Below are 27,250 nucleotides of genomic sequence, written 5' to 3'. Positions count from 1 at the left end.
TTTTTTTAGTTTAATTTTATTTATTGTAGGAAATTTAAGATATACGTAGAGTTTGATGATAAAAAGGTTTCACAAATAACTAAGATGTTATAACCCGGTTTAAAAGTTATATGGGTTTGGTGAGACCAAAGACCCGCTTATTTTTTTACTATAAAATTGTTTCTTAATTATAAATATCTTTTTTTTTTAAAGTTATATAATAATTTTTAGTATATCCTATTTTATAGGATTTTCACATCAATAATTTGGTGAGAATAATTTTTAATTTAATGAAATTTTATAACCCGTTTAAGGAATAACTGGGTTTGGTAAGACCCATACCCGTGAATTCGGGTCAAATGCATGAGAAGCCTCCATTTAAAAATCAAGCAAATCTGGTGACTCAAAAAAATGAGGAGCGACCACATCACGACACGTAGATTTTTATGTTTTCATTTATATATATATTATATATATATGTGTGTGTGTGTGAGAGAGAGAGAGAGAGAAAAAAATGAGGGCCCACAAATTTGGTACAAGAAGGCCGGTCGTTGTGAAGCCGGGCACCCCCTTGAGCGTCCCCTGAACCACGCCCCTCAGCGGTGTTATGCGCCCCTTTGCCGCCCCCTTCTGCGCAGCGAAGGGTCTTATACTATTGCCTTTACCTTTAAACCATTACCATTTTACTTTCCAGTTGATGGCAACAATGCACAGATTTCAAATGTCAACAGCTGAACGAAGTGACCACAATGATCAAACACTTAATCATGGTTTGATCAAACACCAAATACAACTAGAAAAAATAACTAGAGTGTTTATAAACGTTACAACCCTACCGAACTGTCCAAACCAAAACAAATCGGCTTGTTCAACCACTTTGGCAATTCACAGTTCAGCGATTAGGAACTTTAAACTGAAACACACTCTGAACAAAACCGGCAATTTAACCTTGATTATTATTTTTACCTTTTCTAAAAAGTCAATCAAATGGAATTTTATAAATACAATTTTCTGAAGTAAAGGATTATACCAGTTTTTTCTGAAAAGTCAACAAAAATACATGAAAACCTTTGTAAATCTATAAAAATCGAGGGAAGATGAGTGAGATCAGTAATCTTTTCTCCTGCTATTTTCAAGATCACTTGCAAAATTGTTGTCTTCGGCTTCGCTTTCAATATGTTTCAAGTATTCACCATAAGCTGGATCGATAGTAGTTAGGATGCGCAAATACTTTTCTGCGTCAGCATTGCGACTTTTCTGCATCAGCATTGCGTCCTACGACTAGGTAAGCACTGCAAAACGGGTGAAACCAAAAATGTATTTGACACATCAACTATTAATATAAAAAAAATTAAAGAGTTTATTTATGGATGAATTTCATATATAACCCTAAAAACTTCACAAATATCAGACCCAAGATTTAAAATATCGATGTTTACCCCTAGAAAGTAAGTAAATATCATATTTACCCATTCTAACCTAAGTTTATTTTTTACTTTTATTTTTTGCGAAATATGTGTACTTTTTGTTTTTGTTTTTTTATACGTTGCTTAAACCGTAACGAACATAACCGATACCGACCATGTATGCGTCGCCTCGCCGCCGCAACGCTCAGGTTTTAAATATGTTAGTTTTATGTATAACAAGCTATACAAGTGCCACTACTTTAAGTTAATGTGACAAAATTATTTTTTTCGTTTAGTTCTGGTATTGTAACGAATATAGTTGATCCCGACGAATCCACATTGCCTCGCCACTATTCACCACGCAGCGCGTGCGGGTAAATCACTAGTTTCATAATAAATTGAGAATATTACCCTTCAACCCTTATTTTTCTCAAAACTTCATATACATCCATTTTTAACATTCAACTTTCATATTTACCCATCAACAATATTTTTATCAAAATTTAAGATTTATTCATTAAATGAAATCAGCTATATTTTCTTCACATCGACTTTCTTCCATAACTTTCTATAATTTCGTTTACAACATGCATTGGAACCAATGAACACATTGAGTGTGGCGTTAATTTCTTTAACAATAGGAGTTTTTGAAAAATAAAGTAATAATAATAATTTTTTATTTATAAAAAGTGTGGCGATGATGTTTGAAACTCACTCTAGATATCTATTGAGCGTCAAAATAAATTAATTAAAGTTATATGATATGTAAATAATATTAGGGAAAACTGAACACGGTGCTATTAGCCGTGTAACCTTACATGAAAAACCAATCAAAACTACGTGGTTTTAATTAAACCCCCCACATTTAACTAAAATACCTTCCCCTTTTATAAAAATCTTTACTTACTATTTGAAAAACACTTGCCTGCAGTCTTATGCTTTTGGATCTAGCTCGTACTCTTGATACTTGAATTAATTGATTTTTTTTTCTTTTGAATTTTAAGTTATGTATTAATTAAAATGAGGTTATATATAATAGTTAAATAATAAATAAATGTAAAACAAAAATTGGAAATAAAAAAAAAACCTCATCTGGAAATCTGCAAACTTTTCTCATCACATCTGTGAGTTGTGATTCCTTGGATTATTTTAAGTATTGTAATTTTCTCAATAATATCACATATAATGCTTCAATTATAAAATAAATAATGAAAAACAAATTCATCCAATAAAAAGAAAAATAATCCATCTTGAAAAACCTGCAAAACTTTTGTTTTTAAATCATAACAGCCAAATTAATGATTTAATTCTTCGTAAACAAATATTATAATTAAAAGAGTTGACATTTTGTCACTTTCTATTACAGTCGAGCTGTTGGTGGAGGTATTGAATTATTGTAAGTATGGAATGGAGTTTAATTAAATAGGGTTTTTAAATCAAAATTAAGTAGTTTTGATTGGTTTTCCGTGTAAAATTGCACATCTAACAGCACCGTATTCACTTTCCTTATAATATTAATTTCGAAACAATTTAAAGAAGCACAAAAAGCCAAATAAATCACGACTATATGATTTTACCTTTTCATGATTATACAGTTTAAATTAGTTACTAAAGTTTAGGTGGACCGCGGATAAATAACTAATTTTTTTTTTTACTTTTTTTTTAAAAAATATTTAAGAGTCTTGAGATATAAGGATAAAAATAGTCAACATGAAATTTAAAAGTTAAAAAACAAAGGTATAATGGTCATATATTTTAAATACTTTTAATGAAACGGGTATATATGATATTTTATTTAGTTTGTAAGAGTATATATGATACTCTCTGGGTTGGATATAGATATTTGTGTAAGTGTATTAGAAATATATACATGAAATTTTCCCTTAATATATTAAAGGAGTAATTTTAATGCCAATAGATAATGGTTTTGTTCAAACTGTTACCTTGAAAGAGCTAGCAAACCTTCACAATAATGTAATTTGGTCTTTGCATCCTCCGGCTCTTTCATATTTGCTATTCTTTCTAGATGTACAATAGCTTCTGCCACTTTACCCTGCAAAAAAACCACATATCTTAGTATAAAAGATATAAAATCATATACATAATATAAATAAAAATTGTCATAAAATAAATAAAATATAGAAAAAGATTCACCTGCCGTCCAAGGGCTCTACCAAACAATTTGATGCTACAATCAAATTATTGATATCTTCAAGTTCTGTTGGATGCCCAAAACGAAGAAGCTGCAACAAGTACTTGGTTAATAAAATTAAAAAATTTTAACTAAAAAAATAAAAGTGAAATCAGAGCTTCATACTTTGGTTATAGCTCGATCCAAATATTCAGTAGCCTCAACTACCTTTTGATCATTCATCAAAACTTGACCCATAGTGATCAATGCACTAACATGCTCAGGGTCCTTTTCGAGTATCAATCTGCAATTCATGTTTAAAATTTGGAAAACAATAGACTAAATATACAACATTAACAATTTCAACTCACTTATGAATGGGTTGACCAGGGTTGTAATATATATGTATTGGGTCAAACGGGTAGGATTTGAAAAATAAGCTTGGAAGGGAAAAGGACAAACGGATTAAAAATCATCCGGAGTGAATTTTCAATGCACATAACCACATGAATAAATTGATTAGTTCATTCATATGAAATTTTTAATCATATTTGAGCCATTTTGACCCTTACCAAAATTACCCTATTTAATCCTATTGATTTTGCCTAGGCCTAATGCCCTGCGCGCATATAATATATACATGTGTGAACCCTCGGCCCTCGGGTGGGCTAAAGTGAAATTGCACTAATTTTGACGTCAATTTACTAATCTCGTGAAAATAACGTTAAAAGTGGCGGAAGGTTAATCATGCATCATGTGGTGGCGTTGATAGCCGAAAGACAAGGGTACATGCACCAATCGGCCGATGTCTTGATGGTTGAGTGTTATGTGACACTCGTCAATTTCAGGTTAACTCCGTTAACTCAAACTCCGTCAATTCAAACTTAAGATCACTGGATCTATAACGCACATCTCATTACATTTAAACTAAGGTTTTAAATGACGCTTGACAACTACTACATGTGTAGTCTTTCGGGAATTGCACCGAAACGCAAACGAATTGACGCAAACCATTGGTGAATAAACGAAAAACATCAAAACAATAATTATGTGATAATTATGTGTTAGACTTATGTGTTATGTGATAACATTTTATAAAAACACTAACTCAAGATGCAAACAAGTTATTTTTGCTAGAAAAGTAATAAATTGAAGTTGAGGGGCCAAGGTGTAACATATTATTATTTATAATATCAATAAAACCCTAACTCTTTCCCCTCCCTCTCTCTCTAAACCCGACGGCCAGCCCCCCCTCCCCTCTCTTGCGATCGGCAGCCAACACACACACACATATCACCTTCGTTTGATCGTATCTTTCATAATCGGAGCATCCTACACTCGTTTCTAAGCATCTCTTGTTGGCCCGGTTTATTATATGAAGTCAAAAGAGGAGACGGGTGTGGGCGGTCGGGCCCATGCCCGGCCCGGTTTAGATTTCTTGCATAATAATTTACTAACCCTAGTTCAGTCTCTATATAAACAACATTATGTACTTGTAATATTTGGTCACTCAATAAAGATATACCTAGTTGCCACCCGTGGACGTAGGTCAGTTTAGACCGAACCACGTTAAATCCTCGTGTTCGTTTATTGCTTTCGTGTCGTGTTCAGTTTCGTGTGTGCGTTTAATCCTAACAAGTGGTATCTAGAGCTTAGGTTCGGATCACACGAAGAACACGAGAACCAACCTTCCGCCGCCGCCACCCTACTGCGCTAGGGTTCCGCCGTCATCGTTTTTGCGCCGCTAGAACCGACTGCCGCGGATATGAGTTGTAGGTTTAGTTCCGAAAGTAGTTGAGCACGCATCACCACTGAAGAAACACTAAGTGACCCGGTACAGATTATAGATAATCTGGGGGTTAAGTAATGTTTCTCACGGATGAGGTCTAGTTGAGAAGGCTGTTCTTCAGGAGACCTGCAAAACAAACACCGTAAGCTCGTCACTGAGAAGGGGGGGTTCCTCCTTGTGACCACCCTCCGGCGTGAGAATCAGACTAGGTTGCTCTGAATATAAGTGTATATTAAGAGATTGCTAGATAACTGGATAGCAGATGATCTTACCATTCCAAGATGTTGGAGTATTTATAGCCGAAGGTAGGTTTCCAAGCAGGTACAGCCGGCTGAATAGTATTCCTGTTCTACCAACAGTGGACTATGCACAGGCCATACTGGTTGGTGGGTAGGTTACGGCCAACAGTGACAAAGTCGGCCGCACTATTCCACCAACTGTAGATTATGCACGTCCCACCTACTGTGGATTGTACGCAGGCCATGCTGGTTGGTGAAAAGGTTACGGCCAATAGTAACACTATTCCACCAACTGTAGGCTGCGCATGTCCCACAGTAAGGGTTGGTGAGTAGGCAGCGGCTAATAGTGACAAACAGTACTAGAGGGTGCTCCTCCTCGCACTGTTGTCGGTGAGCTGTCACCCTGTGATTGGCTCATGGGCTGTTCTGGTCAGATCGTCTGTCCTATCCATACCTTGGTAGGTATAGTACAAAAGATCTTTCAGAATCATACAGACTGGCTCGTTTAGGCGGGATTGTTCCCGCCTTGCTCATTCCTTCATGTGACTACTGAAGTATCTAGTGTCTTGTGCGTGTAGCCCTGCTGTCTGCGGGTAGCCTTCCCTGATGGCTTGTATCCGCAACTGCGGGAACAGGCGGGGTACTTCACCATTGGGAGGCTTTCCCTGCGTGTACAGCTTGCGTACTGCGCGTAAGATTCTATGAGCATGGTGGGTCCTGCGGGAGCAGATGGCCTTTGCGCAGACGTCCCTCTTCAAGGTGAGTCTTGCGGGACCAACTGGTCTCTGCTGGGACCTACCTCTTCAAGTCCCCCCAGTCCAATGTTCTTCTCATGAATGTTTAATAAAGTGAGGTGAACTTTTGGACTTTAAGCAAGGGGTTTTGAAAAGGGTTTTTAGTTTTAAGGTTCTCCGTGGGGATTCTTCCCGCGGGTTTCCTAATGTCACTTGCAAAAATTCCCGATTTTTTTGCTTGATCTTTGGGTATGATGCGGGTAGGTATGTAACCTTCTCGCAAGTCAGGAGCGTTGAGTCTCACTTGTGTGGATTCTCCTTGAGGTTTTAGTGGTTTTGAACATAGTGATCAATTATGTTTAAACCACCAATTCCATCCTGGAGCCTCAAACAATGTAGTTCTCGACGTTCCCGCTATGCGGGGATGTTATTTCCGTTTCCACAAGCATTGCCCAGAAGATCCTTCTTGGTTTCAATTCCCTGCGGAGCGCTAGGTATGTGAAGGGTTTTGCCTTAACACTTTACCCGCGCTCGTCTTACGGTTACTTTACTTTCAAGGTACCCCTGGCGTCAATTCCCTGCGGGTGCTAGGTACGTGAAGGGTTTTGCCTTAACACTGTACCCGCACCCGTCTTATAGTTACTTTGTTGCCGGGGTATTCTTGGCTTCAATTCCCTGCGGGTGCTAGGTATGTGGAAGGTTTTGCGTTAACACTGTACCCGCATTCGTCTTATGGTTACTTGGTTGCCAAGGTAAGGGGTATTTTCCCGCTTACTTTTGAATCTTTTTGAATTTTGAATTTTGAAATTCGAAAGGTTGGTAAGGCTAAGAACAGTCCAAACATCTGAAACGTCGTGCGACGGTTTCTTCTGACTGTGTCAGGACGTGCAGGAAGTTATGGTGACGTGACAGAACATGGTCATTCCAGTCGCTTTTTCAGGCGCGTGGGCGTGATTTTTCGGGCGCGTGGCCGCGAAATTACTGGCACACGTCCTTTCAACAGCTGTTGCCAGCTTGCTTTTTACCACGTGTCATAGTTTCATTGCACCTTTGATTTCTCTCTCCTTCGCATTAAATTCACCGCATTAATTGCGATTACTATATAAAGGGGGAGAGGGTTATTTGCAATTCACACTTTTCACTCTTCTCTTCATCTTTAAGGCGATTTCCGGCGAATACTCCTTTATTCAATCGAGCATTCTCTCGAAATCGCTCTCTTCTTCCTCTGCAAGATGTCCTCTCGTGATGCTGAAGCTATAGCTGACGACAGGGGTACTGCTGGTGAGTGCCAGTGTGCTCTGCCCGGCGATCAGTACCGGTATGTTGTCAGGAAGTTCATGCTCGATCATCTCGAGCCTGAGTTTCCTGAATCCCACCAGACCGTGTACGATGCCCCCAGAGGCAAGATCGGGGTTTATGCTGCATTTTTTGTCTATGGGAATCTTAGATTCCCATTGACAAAATTTGTTTACCGTGTCCTTGAGAGGCACGGTGTGCATTTGACCGAGCTGCACCCCATGGCGATCGCCAAGATTCGCCATTTTGAGTGGGTGTGCCGGATTTTGGGCATCGAGCCCCATGTGGACCGCCTGATGACCTTCTATACCTGGAGGTGCATCCAGGGGTGGTACACCCTGACGACCCGCATTAAGGGTCTGAAGATTTGCGACACCGAGCGCAGTCTTCGCGCGTGGAAGCAGGAATTCTTCTACATTTCTGCCCGCGCCATCCCTCTTGCCATGAAGTTTAAAAATGGCCAAGCGATACCGAGCCTTCACGCCCCCAACTACCAGGAGGCGGAATGGTTTTCGAAGATATCCCGGATCCAATCTCCGGTTTACCGGTTTGCGGAATCCGGGATGGTTATGTTAGGGATGAGCCGGGTGTGGAAAGATGCGTCTCAGGTTCCCATCCTTCTCGAATACGGTTTGAACTCTATTCCCTATGGTATGTCTTGTCTTTCTTTTTTGATACAAGTTTGTCTTCTAACTGTTTCTTTTCTTTCAGAGGGAGATAATTTGGAGTCGCTTCTGTTCCCGCGGGAAACCGACGGTCCCGCGCGGATGGGTACTCGTGCTCTGGACGAGGGCGAGTTGCCCATCCTGGAGCAAACGGCGGATCGTTTTGTGGAGGTCTATCCGCTGGGCCACGAGATCCTGAGCCACCGGCGGCCAGGTAAGGCGATATTCTTTCCTCAATCCCTCAATGCTGTACCCGCTGTTGGAATTCTTGACCTGTCTTCTTCTGAGGAATCCTCAGATGCTCCTCCATTGGTGCGGAAGAAGAAAGCTGCTGCCGGCGGGAAAGGGAAGGAGAAGGCCTCCACGGCTGGTCCTGTGGTTCTATCTGACTCGGAGTCAGATAGTGAAGAGGTGGCGGGGAAGCCCGGTGGTGAGAAGACCACTGCTCCGGAGGCTACGACCGTTACCTCCGGAGAACCGACGAAGACGACGGTGACCGGTACCAAGAGGCCGGCTCCATCGGGTTCCTCCCCGCCCGTCCGTACGTTCAGGGTCAAGAAAACCCGTAAGTACAATCATAGTTGTCTTTGTAGATTTATTCCTTCATAAATTTATCTAACACTTTCCTCTTTGTGCAGGCGTGGATGTTGACGCACTCCGGGGTGAAACGCAGGGGAGTACCTCCCCGCCAATGACGGTAGGCTCGGTCAGCCTTCCTGAGGCATCGACCCAGGCGCCTGCGCCTGCATCCGCTGGTCCAGTTGCTCATTCCTTTGAGCCAACTGTTCCGGCCGAGATGACGTCACCGCCGGCCGTGAGTGCGATTTTTACAGCATCCTTCACGGAGCCGGCGGTTACTGCTGCTGATGAGGCGGCGACCGCGGCGGCGACCACAACGGCGACCACGGCGGCTGCCACCATGCCCGCGCCACCGGCACCGACGGCCGGACCATCAGGTACGCGCAGGGCTTCCCGCCGATCTTTGCCACCTTCCCGTCTGCCTGACCTGTTGGATGGATTTCCTTTAGGTTCAGGTGATGGGTTTGGCGGCTATCGGCCTGTCATTGACCCTACAGGTGCGTAGGGTTCCTTTCTTTTTCCCTTATGTTTTTTATCATCTTTTCCTTACTGCTTTTGTTTCTTTTGCAGTGTCGGATTCCAATGAAGTGTATGTTCCACGATGGAACATTCGCCGAGGAACAACCCTTCGCACACCTGTGGAATGCGTGGACTGGGCTCGCCACGCTGCTCCCCCGGGTGCGTTGGGGGAAGCCATGGTTAGCTACCAGGAGGGTAGGCTAACCAATGAGCTTCGGGTTCTCCAGGCCCGGATGCAGCCGCGCGTCGAGCTGCTTTGTCGTGAAAACGACAAGTTGAAAGCAGCTCGCGCCAAGGACGTATCTGAGGCGCGTTCTCTTCGGGAGGAGAACCAACAGCTGGCGGCAGCTGCCGCCGACAAGGAGAAGGCCTTCAAGGCCCTCGAGGTTGAAGTTCAGGCACGACTCGAGGCCCGCTCCAAGGCTGCCCAAGCTGTGAATGAACAGCTTCGGCTGGCCAGGGAGACTGCGCGAAACGCAACCGAGAGGGCTGGCAAGGCTGAAGCCGTTGCTGAGCCTTTGCGTGTGGAGAATGAGGAGCTCAAGGCCAAAATAGAGGCTCTCCAACGCGCTCATGATGCCTTGGCAATGGAAGATGCCAAGAAACTCCAGAAAATCCTGGACTAGAAGGGGGTGCTTGACCACACCGAGCGGAAGCTTAAGGGCGTCGAAGAGGCTGCCGCAAAGGAAGTTTTACTTGCCAACCTTAACAAGAGCGAAGCCGAACGCGCCCATAACGAAGCTCAAGCTGCCCTCCAATGGCTTCTTCGAGAAGCGTTGCCTCAGGTATGTTTAGCTTTGTCTTCACGCTTTTCTCTGTAAGAGAAAAGGTTCTAATACTTTGTATTTTTTCTTTGTAGGTTGTGCGTCGGGTCTTTTCAGAGACCTCTTACGATGATGCTATGAGCGCAGCCCTCAACGCTTCTCATGAGGATGGGGAAAAGGCCGGCTTCTTGCTTGGTCTAGGGTTTGTTGAGAAAGGCGTCCCGCCTTCCAACTTCCCTTTGTTCAATGTGGATACCGAAGCCATTTATGACCAAGCATTGAACCAATACGCCGCCTTCCCGCATCCAGTGGTGGAAAAGGTGGACGAAGTAGCTGTTGCTGATGATGGGTTAGCTGTCCTCAAAGCTTTCCTCGAACCACCCCGTTCTTCTGACGGAGCGGGTCCAAGTGGAAGCGGCCCTGAAGCTTGACCCTGAAGATCCCTTTCCATTGCTAAGATATACTTGTATAGATTTACTCTTTTAGGCGGGTAGTAACCCGGCCATTCTTGTAATATATCATTGAAATATAAATCTTTTTGCGGATAAGATTGTTATTTCCTTCTTTGGATTCCTTGCTTTATAAACTCATGACTTAGTTTAAGTTAGCAATTTTCCAAGTGTTTTAGAATAAGTTAACCTGTTGAACGTGGTTGATGATGGGTTAAAGTTTCGCTTCCTCTTTCGTGATTGTGCGGGTAGAACTGTCACTTGCACTTGGTAGGATGGCTAAACTTTAACCTTCATCTGACCTGCGTGTAGGTTTTCCTCATTTTTCCTCGAAATTTCTAAGTATTTAGGATAAGTTAACCTTTGAACGTGGTTGATAGTGGGTTAAAGTTTCGCTTCCTCTTTCGTGATTGTGCGGGTAGAACCGTCACTTGCACTTGGTAGGATGGCTAAACTTTACCCATACCTGACCTGCGTGTAGGTTTTCCTTATTTTTTTTTTTTTTTTTTTTTTTTTTTTTTTTTTTAGGATAACCTTTGAACGTGGTAGATGATAGTTCGAAGTTTTGCTTCCTTATTTGTGATTGTGCGGATAAGACCGTCACTTGCACTTACAAAGATGGCTAAACTTTACTTACATCATACCTGCGTGCAGGTTTCCCTTATTTTTAACGTTGTGTTTATGCGGGTTTTGCCGCCTTCCACACGTAACGACTTACTTCTCCCCATTTATGCGGTAAATACCGGCACCAGTGGGGAGTTCATAAGGATAAAGGTAAACACATTATGAAAGGAGAATCATTTCCATTAGAAGTGGCTCTTGGCCTTTTCTTTACAAGTTTTGGAATTGATCTACATATAACATTTGCGTAATTGAGCTCCATTCCATGTTCTTGGGATGGGAGTGCCATCGAGCCTTTCGAGCCGGTATGCGCCCTTTCCCAGAACCTGTTTGATAACGTATGGCCCTTCCCAGACAGGGGCCAACTTTCCTGGGCGTTCTTGGTTCGAAGCCTCGTTGTTACGCAGTATGTAGTCTCCTTCCTTGAAGTTGCAGAGTTTTACCCGCGTGTTGTAGTACTTTTGCATTTGTCGTTTGTAGTTCTCTTCACGCACTGCGGCTAAGTCTCTGCGTTCCTCGGTTAGCATAAGATCCAACCGTCTTTCCGCATCATTGTCTTCTGGCTGACTCAAGACCCTTGGTGAGGGTAGACCAATTTCGACCGGGACCATGGCTTCAGTGCCATAAGTGAGGCTGAACGGGGTTTCTCCCGTACTGGCCTTCTTCAACGTTCTGTTTGCCCAAAGGACGTGCGGAAGCTCGTCCACCCAGCCGGATCTGTGTTTCAAGAGTCTTTTCTTTATGCCTTCGACGATGCTTTTATTTGCTCTTTCCACCTCACCATTTCCTTGCGGGTGTGCCACTGAGGTAAAGGTGTGGGTGATTTGAAGTTCTTTTAGCCACTGTTGTAGCTTTTTGTCAGCAAAGTTGGTGCCGTTATCGCTCACCAAATTCTGTGGAAGTCCAAAACGACAAATTATAAATTCCCAAATAAATTTTTTGATATGCTTTGCGGTTGTTTGGGCTAAAGGTTTTGCTTCTATCCACTTGGTGAAGTAGTCGATGGCTACCACTAGGAACTGAACATTTCCTGCTGCTGTAGGAAATGGGCCTGTCACATCGATGGCCCACTTCTGAAACGGCCACGAAGAAGTGACTGGAACCAGTTCGTTTTTCGGGCGATGCGTGTTAGGTGCGTAAAGCTGGCAAGACCTGCATTTTCTGATGTATGCCAGTGCATCCGTATGCATCCCCGGCCAAAAGTATCCCGCGTTGTTTAGCTTGGCTACAACAGCGCGGGGGACCTGCGTGTACCCCACAGATGCCTTCGTGTACTTCCCTTAGGAGGTAGTCGGCATCTTGGTTGTCCACGCATCTCAAGAGTGGGCCAAGAAAGTTACGTCTGTAAAGGATGTCATTGACGAGTTGATAATTCAGTGCTTTACAGCGTAGTTTTCTTGCCTGTGTTTTTGACTCTGGTAGTATTCCTGCTGCAAGGTAATTTATTATTGGTGTCATCCACGTTTCTGTACTGGTTTGGATGACACAAATTTCCTTGTGCGGGACTGATGGCGCTTCGAGGAGTTCAATGCGGATGTCCTTTCCCAGGTGGGTGAAGGCTAGTGATGCAAGCTTGCTTAACGCATCCGCAGATTTGTTTTCGCTGCGCTTGACGTGTATGACTTTACAATCACTAAAATTACGCATAAGGGTTTTTGCTTGGCGAGGTACAGGGCCATGGTGTCGTTCACAGCCGTGTATGTTCCATTTATTTGGTTGGCCACCAGCATGGAATCCACGTGGGCTTCCAAGTTTTTCACTCCCATCTTACGCGCAATTCTCGACCCGGCCAAGAATGCTTCATATTCGGCTTCGTTATTCGTACTTGGAAAGTCCAGCCGAATAGCGTAAGTATATTCTTGGCCCGCTGGGTTGGTTAATTTTAACCCTGCGCCTGAACCCTCGTTACTGGCTGCTCCATCAGTGTAGAGTCGCCAGACATCATTGACGTCCTGTGCTGGGGAGGGTTGAGCCTCCTCCTGGCACTCTTTTTCCCGCGAAGCGGGGACTTCTGCAATAAAATCGGCCAAGACCTGGCCCTTTATGGCTGGTCTTGGCTTGTACTTAATTGCATATTCTCCCAATTCAATTGCCCATTTGGCTAGACGTCCCGATAATTCGGGTTTGCCTAGAACATTTGAGAGTTTGAAGTTGGTGAGAATGGTGATTGGGTGGCCCTGGAAATATCGTCTTAACCTGCGTGAAGCGTGTATAAGTGCTAAGACTAATTTTTCAAGGGTAGAGTACCGGGTTTCTACGTCTGTTAGTACACGGCTAACATAATAGATTGGCATCTGGATGCCCTTTCGTTCTACTAGCAGGACTGCCCCGGTTGCTCTATCTGTTGCGGAAAGGTATAGGATTAACTCCTCTCCCGCTTGTGGTGCTGTAAGTGTTGGGAGTTCGATCAGGCGTGACCGAATCTCCTGAAAAGCTGCTTCCGCTTCTGGTGTCCAGCGGAAGTGCGTTTTCTTCAAGCAGTTTCTCAGTGTTGACACGAAAGGAAACGACTTATCCGCATGGTTTGCCAAGAAGCGATTAAGTGCGACTAGTCGCCCATTCAGTGTCTGAGCCTGTTTGATGGTGGTAGGTGATTCCATTTTAACAATGGCTTCGACCTTTTCAGGGTTCGCTCTAAAGCCATCTTTAGTAACAATGACTCCCAAGAACTTCCCTTCTTCCATCCCAAATGAACACTTGCTCGGGTTGAGCTTCATGTTTATCTTTCGGAGCGTGTTGAAAGTTTCTTCAATGTCTTTCAACATCGCCTCAGGCTCGAGGCTTTTGATGACCAAATCATCCATATAGACTTCCAAGTTTCTCCCGATTTGGGCATGAAACTCTTTGTCCATCAGTCGTTGGTACGTGGACCCTGCATTCTTAAGTCCGAATGGCATCATTTTATAACAAAATGTACCATCGGGCGTCCGAAATGCGGTTTTGTCCTGGTCATCAATGGCCATATGGATTTGGTGGTACCCCTTATACGCATCCAAGAAGCATTTAAGGCGAAATGGTGCCAACGAATCCACTTTGAGATCAATTTCTGGTAACGGATAACAATCTTTGGGGCATGCTTTGTTCAAATCTTTGAAATCTATGCACATGCGCCATTGTTTGTCATTCTTCGGTACCATTACAATCTAGCAGTTAATCTCCTGGTAACAATCTAGCAGTTGGTCTAAAGGTTTTGGAGAAGTCACGCGGGTTTCTCTCCGCGATTAGTTTAAAAGCTTCCCCAAAATTCCTTTTTGGTTGGACGTCCGTGTCCTTACGCTTCCCTTTCGCCTTATGGCGAGGGTTCGCGTCGGTATCGGACTCCAACTCGTCGTCTGAGTACTCGCAGTCACTGCTCATATTGAGGTGTTGGCGAAAACTGGTGAATTCGTCAGCCTGCTGAACTGAACGCAAGCGTTCATCCAATTCGGCTTGGAATTCTCTTTGCCGTGCTTCGGCCCACGCCTTCACTTGATCTAGTGTTTGGCGAGGGACCTTCGTCCGTTTTTCCGGTTGGGTATCGGTGAACCCCAATGGAATATTTACTCCACTTGCCCCGGCTTGGGTAGTCGGGGTAGCGTTTGTAAGGATTGTATAACCGCCGGTGTTCCCCCCAGTTGCTGGGGTTGTTACCGGGGTTTCTTGGTCGGTTACAGGCCTTTGGACCGGAGTAACGTTAACCATTTCTTCAGAAATTGTGAAAAAACTAAAATAGTTCTAGCTTTTATGCACGGATGGCGCCAATGAAGAAACACTAAGTGACCCGGTACAGATTATAGATAATCTGGGGGTTAAGTAATGTTTCTCACGGATGAGGTCTAGTTGAGAAGGCTGTTCTTCAGGAGACCTGCAAAACAAACACCGTAAGCTCGTCACTGAGAAGGGGGGGGTTCCTCCTTGTGACCACCCTCCGGCGTGAGAATCAGACTAGGTTGCTCTGAATATAAGTGTATATTAAGAGATTGCTAGATAACTGGATAGCAGATGATCTTACCATTCCAAGATGTTGGAGTATTTATAGCCGAAGGTAGGTTTCCAAGCAGGTACAAGCCGGCTGAATAGTATTCCTGTTCTACCAACAGTGGACTATGCACAGGCCATACTGGTTGGTGGGTAGGTTACGGCCAACAGTGACAAAGTCGGCCGCACTATTCCACCAACTGTAGATTATGCACGTCCCACCTACTGTGGATTGTACGCAGGCCATGCTGGTTGGTGAAAAGGTTACGGCCAATAGTAACACTATTCCACCAACTGTAGGCTGCGCATGTCCCACAGTAAGGGTTGGTGAGTAGGCAGCGGCTAATAGTGACAAACAGTACTAGAGGGTGCTCCTCCTCGCACTGTTGTCGGTGAGCTGTCACCCTGTGATTGGCTCATGGGCTGTTCTGGTCAGATCGTCTGTCCTATCCATACCTTGGTAGGTATAGTACAAAAGATCTTTCAGAATCATACAGACTGGCTCGTTTAGGCGGGATTGTTCCCGCCTTGCTCATTCCTTCATGTGACTACTGAAGTATCTAGTGTCTTGTGCGTGTAGCCCTGCTGTCTGCGGGTAGCCTTCCCTGATGGCTTGTATCCGCAACTGCGGGAACAGGCGGGGTACTTCACCATTGGGAGGCTTTCCCTGCGTGTACAGCTTGCGTACTGCGCGTAAGATTCTATGAGCATGGTGGGTCCTGCGGGAGCAGATGGCCTTTGCGCAGACGTCCCTCTTCAAGGTGAGTCTTGCGGGACCAACTGGTCTCTGCTGGGACCTACCTCTTCAACCACCGTGTGTTGCCACCTCGCTGAAAGGATTCGAGGAAAGAAGAAGGTCGGACGTGTTCTGTTTTGGACCTGGTTCACTAGATTGCCAACGAAAGAAGGGAGTATTTCTCTTTTTTGTCGTTGTCTGCGTTTAACCAGAGAGAGGAAGGAAGGGCTTATCTTTTCTATTCTTCTTGGAGTTCACCCTGAAGTTCAAAAGATAAAAAGCAAATTGTTTGCTTACCTCCAACCAAATAAAAAAGAGTTTCTTTTGTTTGGTATTTAACCAATGGGAGTTGGTTTACCAAATTAGTTTGATCTTTTTCTGAACAACATAGATCGTGACTTTGATCTTTGTTAGTGTTGTGGGCTAATTCGTTTTTTGCCGGGTGGTTTCGTTTAAGCAAGAACGAGCGAAGAATAATTATATCAAGATCCTACTTTTATTGAAAAATTGTTGTCAATCAGAAGAAGCGTTAAAGAAACGGAGAACCAGTGTCAACCGCGTTTGTCAGGTTTTATCGTTTCATTTTAAAAGTTTCAGTTTCTGATTTACAGTTCGTTATTTCCGTTGTCGTTTAAAATAGGTTGATTGATTAACAGAGTCCAGTTGAACAGTCGTTAAGTTCAGGCTCGTGCCATTGTTGTGTCTGTCTCTGTTTTTATCCAGTTTTTCGTTTTAGTCATTGTTATGGCAGAAGACGGAAAGGTTTCGATACAGAAGTTTGACGGACAGAAGTTCGGTTGGTGGAAGATGCAGATTGAGGCACTACTTTGTCAGAAAGACTTGGATGTAGTGTTTGAGGATGAAAAACCAGAAAAGTTGTCAGAAGCAGATTGGAAGAAGTTAGACAAGAAAGCTAGGGCTTGTATTACTCTGTCGTTGTCGGAAGATGTGGCGTTTAACATCATGAAAGAAACCACAGCACGTGGTATGATGGAGGCGCTATCCAACATGTATGAAAAGACTTCGGCAGCGAATAAAGTCTATCTTATCCGAGAGCTAGTGACAACAAGAATGAAAGAGGGTGGGTCAGTTACAACTCATATCAATAATCTTAATTCGATCTTGTCCCGCTTAGTGTCAGTTGACATTAAGTTTGATGATGAAGTTCAAGGCCTCTTGTTATTATCCTCTTTGCCCGACAGTTGGTCGCAAACAGTGACTGCAGTTTGTAGTTCGTCTACAAATATTACTTTCGATGGGATTCGAGATCTGATTCTGGGAGAAGATTCAAGACGCAGAAGTTCAGGTGAATCATCAGGCAATATGCTAGTCACAGAAGGCAGAGGTAGGGGAAAACAGCGAGGCAGTGGGAGCAGGAAGAGGAGTCAGTCTAAGACTCGTAAGGATATTGAATGTTGGGGTTGTAAAGAGAAAGGACACTTCAGGAATCAGTGTCCGAATGGTAAGAAAGAGGTGAACGTTACAGAAGACGACACAGATGACGGGGTCAGTAGTGATGAGGCTTTGGTTTGTAGTGTTGAGAGTAGCGTTGATGCTTGGGTGATGGATTCTGGTGCATCGTTTCATGCCACTCACTATAGTGAAACGATGAAGAATCTTAAATTTGGGGATTTTGGAAAGGTTCGACTAGCGAATGATGATATTTTAGAGGTTACGGGTATGGGAGACATTGATTTGATAACTTCAGCCGGTACTTCTTGGACTTTGAAAGACGTGAGGGTTATTCCAAGTTTGAAGAAACGTTTGATATCAGTTGGGCAGTTGGATGACCAAGGGCACGATGTTAAGTTCGGGAATGGGCAGTGGAAAGTAGTCAAAGGGAATCTCGTGGTTGCTCGTGGCAAGAAAATGGGTTCGTTGTATATGGTCGATATGTCACCGAAAGGAGTGGATCCAGTTTTGGTGAAAGACAAAGTCCGGTTCACAGAATCTCGTGGGCAGAAGAAGGTTCGTTTTGCAAGTAACAAACCCAGAGCCAAAGTGAAGATTCAGGATGAACGAGCTAGGAAGGTTAAATCAGTTGGGGGACATCGTGACAGTGGGAGCACAGGTCGTGTTTCAGTTACAGTTCCAGGTCGACAGTGGATTAAGAAAACCAGTATTCCAGCTGTAAAAGTCTCTCCAGTGAATTACTTGCTGAATATGGAGAGTGTTTGTTCTCAGGTTATCTCAGGATCCGGTAGTTCGTTACAGTGGGAGCCGGTAGGGACAGAGAACGGGTCAGGGGCAGTTTCAGCCATGGCTGACGTGTTGGAGCTCCGGGGAGCTTCAACGGGCCTTCAGGTTAATTGATGAGAAGGCGGTGGCAACTAGAAGAAGTTTAATGTTCAGATTACAGAAGTACAATCAGGAGTGCAGACGAGAGTACTCAAGGCCTTCGAGTGGGAGATTGTTGGGTTCGTAGGCCTTGTTGGCCCGGTTTATTATATGAAGTCAAAAGAGGAGACGGGTGTGGGCGGTCGGGCCCATGCCCGGCCCGGTTTAGATTTCTTGCATAATAATTTACTAACCCTAGTTCAGTCTCTATATAAACAACATTATGTACTTGTAATATTTGGTCACTCAATAAAGATATACCTAGTTGCCACCCGTGGACGTAGGTCAGTTTAGACCGAACCACGTTAAATCCTCGTGTTCGTTTATTGCTTTCGTGTCGTGTTCAGTTTCGTGTGTGTTTTTTATCCTAACATCTCTCACGTTTCTCTTGGTTGTTTCTGCATTTTTAAGGTATAAACATGAAACCCTAACTATTGAATATCATGTATTAAGTGTTTTATGATTGATTATTGCTAGAGGATGATTGATTATGTGTTAATGATTGATATTGATGATCATATGTGGTTTTTTTAAACGGTGAAAGATCTTTGAATCATTTATTGTTTGTAAACCCTAGGGGGTTACTACTGATTTCTATGATTAATTATGTGTATTACATGTTTTGAGTTATGTCGTATGTTTAGGATGCATGTTAGATGATTGTTTATGCTTGCTGAGTTTTGACAGCAGTGATTGTTAAACTTGAACGATGTGTAACTTGTTGAATATAAAAGCAAACTAAGCTGATTATGAGTCTACAAGGTAGTACTCTGAGTCTAGTTTTCAGAAAGTCCAACCACGCCTAATTTGGAGGTGTTTTGGTTAGTCAAATGATTTAAATGTGATTAAAGGTCAAAACTGGTACTGGACAGATTGTAAGTTATGTTTAGACAACTGTAACGAATTGTTAATGTGGAAATTGGTTGAGGTTGTTAACACTACAGGGTGCTATGTTGAGTCTAGTTTCTATAAAGTCCAAGTTTGTAATTTTTGGACGAGTAAAAGTTAATCTTTATGATTTTACAAAACTGAAGTGCAAATCTGAGTTGTGAGACCTGCTGTTAAGTTGTTTTGTAATTAGCATATCTCATCAACTACAAGACCAAATGGGTTGGTTCCACTTCTGGAAGTTAACTTGTTGAGTTAAGAACCTAACCCAATTGGTTTTGCATTAATTAAATTTTTCATTTAATGGGAATAACAATAACATTCTGTTGCGCATGAATGTTACTGCTGTGAGTTTGTTGTAATGTTTTGATCATTATGAGTAAAATATGTAGAATAAAAATACAATAAAATATGTTCTGGAAACCTAACTCATGTATGCTTTTGTGACGATTTTTGGTGAATTAATTGAGATGCTATGACCTGTTGAATAGAGTAATCTTTCAAGTAGAATTCTGTCTTGATGAAACTAGCTGCTGAACTTTGTGAAAATACATGAAACGTGTTAATTGCTAGATAATTGTTATGTTTTGACCAATTTGCCCTTGCGGGGAGTAATTGCTAGTAATGTACACTATTAATACTTGACACGTAAATAATCGTTCACAACATGTAACGTATTACAAATGTGCTTGTAAGTCACCACGAGTCACAAACGAAACACGAAACGTATCTTGTGCATAGGAATTATGTGCCGGGTCTAGAGACTCGATAATAGTTCCGACTCTTAGAAAATCTCCTTGTTATAGAACGCTAGTGAGAGTTTTCTATGACGCGCATCACTTGGGTGACTTGTTTTTGGGAATTCTTCGCAAACAGTGAGTTTCACTTTCCCCTTTTAAACTTTTTAAACGCTTTTCACTTGGGGGAGATAACATGCTCCGAAACGCTTTTAGATTTTGTTATGAAATTATATATCACTTGTAAAGGCTAAGTGGCAAACGAAACAATTGAAGTCCTACACATCGAACCGTTTATTATTGGAAAATAGCGAGTCACTGTTGAGTAGTACTACTGGGTTTGACAAACCCCACCCAACGCTAAGCTCGACTGGAGGTCGAGTGGGTGTAATCTTGGCTAACACATTACCATGGTCAGGATAGACCTGGTGGCAAGGCACATGATAAACAGTCAGCTTCGGTGTCGAACACTTAGTAATACTTGCTTTATAGGCTAGCTACCTATAGATATATAATCGATTTAACACTATCTGGTAACGCAAAACGCTAAACGCTAAACGCTTTATTTATATAAACTTGTGAACTCACCAACCTCGTGTTGACACTTTTAGTATGTTATTCTCAGGTAGCCGAGGCGGGCGCGCGGTATAGGAACATGCATCATTGAACTCTATCGTTTTTGCAAACTTATTTTTAAACTGTAATATTGGGTTTTAAGTCGTCCTGCGTGACGCAACACTTAGTTTATGCTTTTACGCTTCCGCACTTATTTACACTTAAACGATTTCGTGGTTTGAAAACTTTATTTATGGTTTGATTATAACTAATGATTCCGATCCTGTTAGTTCACACCCTCTGACGGTAAAACTCCGTTAGTGGATTTTGAGGGTGTGACATGTTATGTGCCTTTTGTCCAAAACTTGATGCAAACCTACTATCGAGCCGGGGGTCTCACCGGAAGCAGCCTCTCTATTTCTACGGGGTAGAGGTAAGGCTGTCTACATCTTACCCTTCTCAGACCCCACCATAGCTTTGTTGTCTACACATGTAAACGAACCGAATGTTTAGTGAACAGTTCGTGAATCGTTCGGTGGAAAGTTCGTTTATTTAATAAATGAACGAAAATGAACAAATAATTGTGTTCTTTTAGTTAAAAGAATGAACATGAGCACGTGTCTCGTTCGCTCATTCAGGTTCGTGACGTTTGTTTATTTAAACCTTTTATTCTCCGTTCCTTTACACTCTCATTTTTATTTGTTAGTTTACGTTGTTAATTTCGTTAGGTTACATTCGTTAATAAATTCATTTAGAATTCCCATTACAACTTAGTCTAGTTTTAATAAAGCCCTAACACGAAGTTCTTCACATTACTTTTAACAAGTTTTAGCTCAGTTCTGTTCGTTCATCTATGTTCAATTATGTCCATTCTTATCATACAAAAATAAGCAAATTTTCTATAGAACGAACACAAACAAAAAAACCCTTTTCGTTTCTGTTCGCGTTCGATTGTTTGTTCGATAAACGTGAAACGAACAAACATGCTCCATTCGCGTTCGCTTACAAGCCACCTTTAGAATCTCTGTTCAAAGTATATAACCAATATGAAGGCTCCAATATATTACCTTAGAAGTGGGACCGCTCTATCTTTTTCCCCTTTTGAAAGGTGCAAGATAGAAAGCTATAAATATTTTCAACCACCCGATAAAAAAGAGAAACAATATCAGTTAACAATCAATAAACAAAAGTAACCGCCTAAAAATAAAGACGAAACCCGGAAAAGAAAGGAAAGAAGAGGGGGGGGGGGGGGGGGGGGGCTTACATTATAGATCTCTAGTACTGATAACTCTTGAATACGTTTTTTAACCAAAGGAACAGTGAATATGGATTCTAGTCCATCCATTTCAGGGGACTTTCCGGAATTTTCTGGAGCCAATTTATCAGGTAATCCCAATTTTTCACGAACATGTGGATGCTTCATAGTTAATTGCTGCACAATCAATTAGTTACATAACTAAAATTAAACCTAATAACCTAATTAATGAATGATTCTACATAGCATAAATAACTGAAATTAAACATAGTAACCAAATTAATGGATGCTTCATGAATGATTCAACCACCCAGATGAATGATCCAACAATTATTTTTTAATATGAGTAAAAGTGAAATGGGTTAATTGAGAATTATATAAAATGAAGTGTTAGAAAGCTAAGAACAACCTGAACAAGGGTTAAGGAGCTATTAGCTGTCCAGTATACCAAACTGCCCTGCAAAAAAATTATTAAAATCTGAGCTTAACAATTAAAATTAACTTACTGAAACTATTAAAAAAGTTAAAGGTTTAATATCCAGCCGCGTGAGAGATATCATATGGCTCTTAGTATAGAACAACCAGTCAGTTCTATATAACAAGAATACAACTATTGGTTTTCCTGACTTAAAGATTAAATTAAATGATTTAAACTGCAACCTAATTTGCTGCAAATTATGAGAAACTTTAGTTTACCTGTGGAAGATAAAATCCAGCAAAAAATATAGGAATAGTGAGACAGTGCAGGTAGTACTTATAATACTACAAAACACACACACAGATGTTAGAATACATGTCTTGAGTTATATAACAAGAATAAGCCAATATAATATATACTTTCATGTTTTGCAGGTGACAATAATCATTTACAAAATGCCCTCCAAAAGCACACTGACAGAACTTTGTACATAAAAAAGTTCACTCACCTTTGCTAAAACACCAATTAGATTTGGCAGCCTTGCCAAAGAAGACTTGTCAAGTGAAACCTGATTAAAAAAAATAATCCATAAATTCAAAAACATAGAATACAAAATAAATAAACCAGAACCATACAGCCTCAACAGAAGCCTACTTACATAACTCTCAGAAAATAATTGCTATTTGATTCCTTTTTCGAGTTTGCAGGGTGTCGGAGACGAGAGAAGGGGGAACACTGTTAATAAAAAAGGAACGCGGCGGTGGTGGTGCAGGTTTCCAGATGACGGTGGTGGCTGACGATTGTGTTACAATGTCGATGATGCTGGCAAGTGATGTGGGTAAGGTAGGGTGGGGTGGAGTGGGTACTATTGATTTATTTATGTTTTTATCTATTTAATTATTAGGGGCACTTTTGACATATCACGCCCACTTAACGGTTATAGTTCATGTCCATCCAAAAGTGTTACCCGCTTCTAAAAAGTAGTTGTATTGAGTCTGTGATTTCTAGAAGTTAGGGACTAAACGAGCAAACAACATCGATCACTAAGCCTTCATTTATCATATAATAATACAGTTTATATCTATGAATCAATAAAAATAATAATAATAATTATAATACAAAGTGTGCAAACTAACAAAACCATATCAATAATGATAGCACAAAAACAAAAGGACGATATTCAACAACGCCATTCTCTAACTAAAATTCGTTTAATTAACAAACAGTCCGTCCTTCCTGACCTTTAGCTCCAAAAGTGAATTTCTATTTCATGAAGTCAATTATTAGTCGAAGTAAAGGGAAAGGGAATTACCCGTACATTGACAAGATGCAGTGAAGCTATCAGCAGGGGGGAAATGCAACCTGTCATGCCATGTGGCAATTCAATCAGATTCTGGAACCAAAGAGTGCCCCCCTGAAATGGATGAATAAAAATTCATCGGTGATTTCCAAATATCAAAGTACATAATAAAATATTAAAGCTAAAACAAAAAAAAACTAACAATCATAGATTAGATTTATTTAAACCCTGTTTGTTTGAACAACCAAAAACTAAATAAATGGATATGACAAGAGAAAGATTAACCATCCATCATAAGGTGTTACAAGCCAAAGAAAGATTGATTGTTATATAACATTTAAATGTGCACTACTAATAATATATTTACTTATAAGTTGCCTTACACAATCAAAGCCAGGATGATGGTCCAGTGCCATTTGTTGGACACTCACTGTCCCCAAAATAAAACAAGGAATCTGCAAATTAAATAAATCAACGAGTGAATGAGGCATGGTATTATATGATAAATAAATCAATGTATCAGAGATAAGTATCATTTAGAGGGTGGGTTCATCAATGTATCAATCTTTAAAATAAATAAATCAAGAGTACACAGGATATTTATTTAATAAATAAAAAAAGTATAACGAATTGCAAATGATAAACCTGAACAAGTGGATATGCTAATATCCATAAAAACGAAGGGCAGCCAATCTGTTTCCTCTTATCTCGAAAGCGTTTGTAGTGTTGTACCCAACTCTTTCCTGAGAAAGGTGGCGGTATTGGTAAAGGCACTATAAAAACATTTGAAAGTCAATCTGTTTCTTTGTGAATCAGTTAATAAAAGAAAAAATGAAAGCAACAAGTAACCAACTGACATTGAGATACCAACTGAGCATTGGTCTTCAACTTTTGAAGCTGCAAAAGAAGCACGGGAAGTATGGTAACTCTAAGAGCTACTGTTGAGATGATGATAGTCATCCACCTTCAAAAAAGATAATAATATTATGACTAATTAATTAATTAATTAATTTCGGGGGCAATATGTGTATGTGTAAAAGGTCATATATATATATGATAAGTTAAGACAATGTTTGAAAGATTTGAATGCATTTGATTAATAATACCAAGGGATGGCAGTAAGATGATGGAGTGTATCAAGAGCCGAGACCAAGCAACGAACCGGAAGAATGGGGTCCACAACAGTAGCATCCTGAACAGCGGCAGTGTGAAAATCAAACAAGTCTGGTTGTTGGCCGTCAGTGGAGAAGGAACGATTGGAAGAATAATATGACAACAAGTTGTAGGGTGTTAGGAATCGATTATTATTATTATTGGAAAAATAAAAACATCTAAATCGGTTTGCTTGAGATTCACAAGGAGGAATTGAAGAGGTAGATGTTATTATTACACCAAGAAGAGGTGATGATGATTGTGAGTGGTGACGGAGGAGGCGGAGAACAAGTATGATTATTGTAAATTACTAAATTTGTTATTACTAAATCAAGTTCGACAAGTATGATTATTGTAAATTACTAAATTTGTTATTGATGAACCACCTAACATCCTCAATGAACCCCAAAGCACGCCTTCACTTTGATAGCTTCAATCTTAAACTTGTTGATATTGTCGACTTTAAAAAAGGGGTTAGTCGAAAAACAAAAAAAAAAATGCATGATGAAAGAAACAAGTGCACGAAGATAAATGAATGCAACCCAAAGGAATACGACCTCCTCACAAAGGATCTATCGCATCTGGATCTAGCCACTCGAGCTATATATGATAAACAAAAGTATATAATCCTAGCCAAATATGCGAACAAAGAGTAGTTTTGTTTTAATTTTATTTTATGTGGTTTTATGTTTTCCTTTTTATTTTATTTTAAGTAGTTATAGGTTTATTTATATTGTGTTGTTGAATTTTTTAAAAAAATTTAAAAAATATATTATTTATGTTAACATGAAAAAGGCTTTAAAAAATAAAACTATAACAGAGCTTTAAATATGGAGGGGCTTTAAAACATCACTACCTATGTGACAATGACGTAATATTTTAACTTAGGCCTTAAAGCCCCTCCATAACACATAGCCTAACGGTTTAGTTTCATAGTTTGGGTACTCACATAACAAAAGCAACAAATTAATATATCATTAAAAAAAATTCTTCTTTTGTATATGATGGCCGTAAATCAGTTTGGTGTTTATGCATATTATTTTATAGTTTTCATTTTAATTTATTTTTTGAATTACGACACTTCATATGTGCTTTTGTGTTTCAGGGTATTGTTCATTAAAGAGGCATATCGGAGACAATTATGAACATGGAGTGAAGTCTCAGGAAGGCTGGGAGCGAAAATAGACTTGAACGATGAGTTGGTGAACTTGGGTAGGCTAGAAATAGAGAATTAATTATGCCGATATCGCTCAAGAATATGGTTGTGGGGCGCAACCAAGTTAAGAAAAGAATTAAACAAAGCACGTTACGAACCTTAAGGAATTAGTCAGCAGTCCTCAAACCTTGCTTGGCCAGGAAAAATATTAAAAATCACGCTGAGGACCGCTAAGGATTTGGCTTGCGGACCTCGAGCACCCTAAAACTCGAAAAATTAAAGATTTCAGTTAAAACTTCGTTAGGATGCATCAGATAGAGTGGGGACGACAATAGGTGCTTTTTAGGAGCTTCTAAACACATTGATTCCATCTCCGTTCATGTTTTCATCACTCGAATCAAGAGATCAAAGATGCAATCCATCATCATAAGCGACTAGTTCACCTCTGAGTCATCCCATGTGTAGAGTGCTATATGATTTTAGTTTTGCTCATGTTTATTACTGAACTTTATATAATTTTTGATTGACAGTATATTATATTTGATGTTAAGTGTTGATAAACAAGCATTCGGTTTAGGTTTATTCCAATCTGACGTTTAGTTTGTCCATTGAAGTAATACTTGCTTGCATGGGGTTTTCTGATCATTCTTGATTTAATAAAGCATACAATTGTCCTTAATTGAGTCATGCAGTGAAGGAATTATTTGTTACCAGTTACATGTGTTAACGATTGTTGATGCCTACGATTAGGAGTTGTTCAGCTAAACCGTATTTGTCATTTGATAATTGATTTTTTAAATGACATGAGATGATCAATTGATTTCATGCTTGAACCTTGGGTGTGACTTGCTTTTTATTATTGTTTACAAACTCGTTGAAGTGTTTACTTATTCTCAAATCAGTCTTTGCTAGTGTGCTGAGCACTCAAAACTGATACTTCATAATTAAATCACAAAGCTTCATATTGGTTAAATTTGACACCCTACTTGCCATAACTAGTTTAAGGTGAATATGACACTTAATTGATATTAATTTTGACCGACATTTCAACACCGATCAAATTTTCGTGTTGTTGCTGGGGAGTTCGTGCGCTTAATGTTTATATGTGATTTGATTTGTTATTTATTTTGTTTTCCATTTTACGCAAGGTGCGCTGGTTGTGCAGGTGACATGTGCATGCACGCTCGTTTTTCAGGAAGAAAGTCACCTTTGATTTTTGAACCAAAAATTGAGAAGCTAGCAAAAAGAAACCAAGCTCAACAAAGACAATCAAATCTACGGTCAAAAACAATGGAAGATTAGAATTATAACCAAAACCCGCGACTTGAAGATAATTAGTTTCACCCAACAATAACCAAAACCAACATACACAACCCGAAAATAACCCAAATATTTACCAAGCCGATAATCCTATACCACTAATCCCACCTGGACCTATTCATAAAAACCCGAACCCGAGCCAAAACCACTTAGTTAACCAACCAGAAAAACAAAAATAACCACCCACCTACACCACACCCACATAACACCCCCACGATATAGTTGAAGACGTGGAAATCAAAACGATGATGACTATGGTATTTTAGAG

General features: G+C 40.8%; 1 pseudogene across 1 annotated transcript; it reads right to left on the bottom strand.

Moving 5' to 3' along the window:
• Window positions 1-1,219: 1,219 nt before the first annotated feature.
• Window positions 1,220-24,798, bottom strand: LOC143569437 (ALBINO3-like protein 2, chloroplastic; annotated as a pseudogene). Its single transcript, XR_013141735.1, has 14 exons — window positions 24,461-24,798; window positions 24,212-24,318; window positions 24,000-24,127; window positions 23,738-23,809; window positions 23,367-23,468; window positions 22,563-22,622; window positions 22,333-22,398; window positions 22,046-22,093; window positions 21,646-21,813; window positions 21,449-21,504; window positions 3,703-3,820; window positions 3,540-3,628; window positions 3,329-3,438; window positions 1,220-1,271 (listed from the first exon to the last, which is right to left on the bottom strand). The product of XR_013141735.1 is annotated as an ALBINO3-like protein 2, chloroplastic (transcript).
• Window positions 24,799-27,250: the final 2,452 nt, after the last annotated feature.

This window comes from Bidens hawaiensis, unplaced genomic scaffold (assembly GCF_021521415.1).
Source record: "Bidens hawaiensis isolate Kalapana, Puna unplaced genomic scaffold, B.hawaiensis_p1.1 tig00024480_1, whole genome shotgun sequence".
Taxonomy (NCBI): domain Eukaryota; kingdom Viridiplantae; phylum Streptophyta; class Magnoliopsida; order Asterales; family Asteraceae; genus Bidens; species Bidens hawaiensis.
This window is presented reverse-complemented; position numbering and strand designations above follow the sequence as displayed.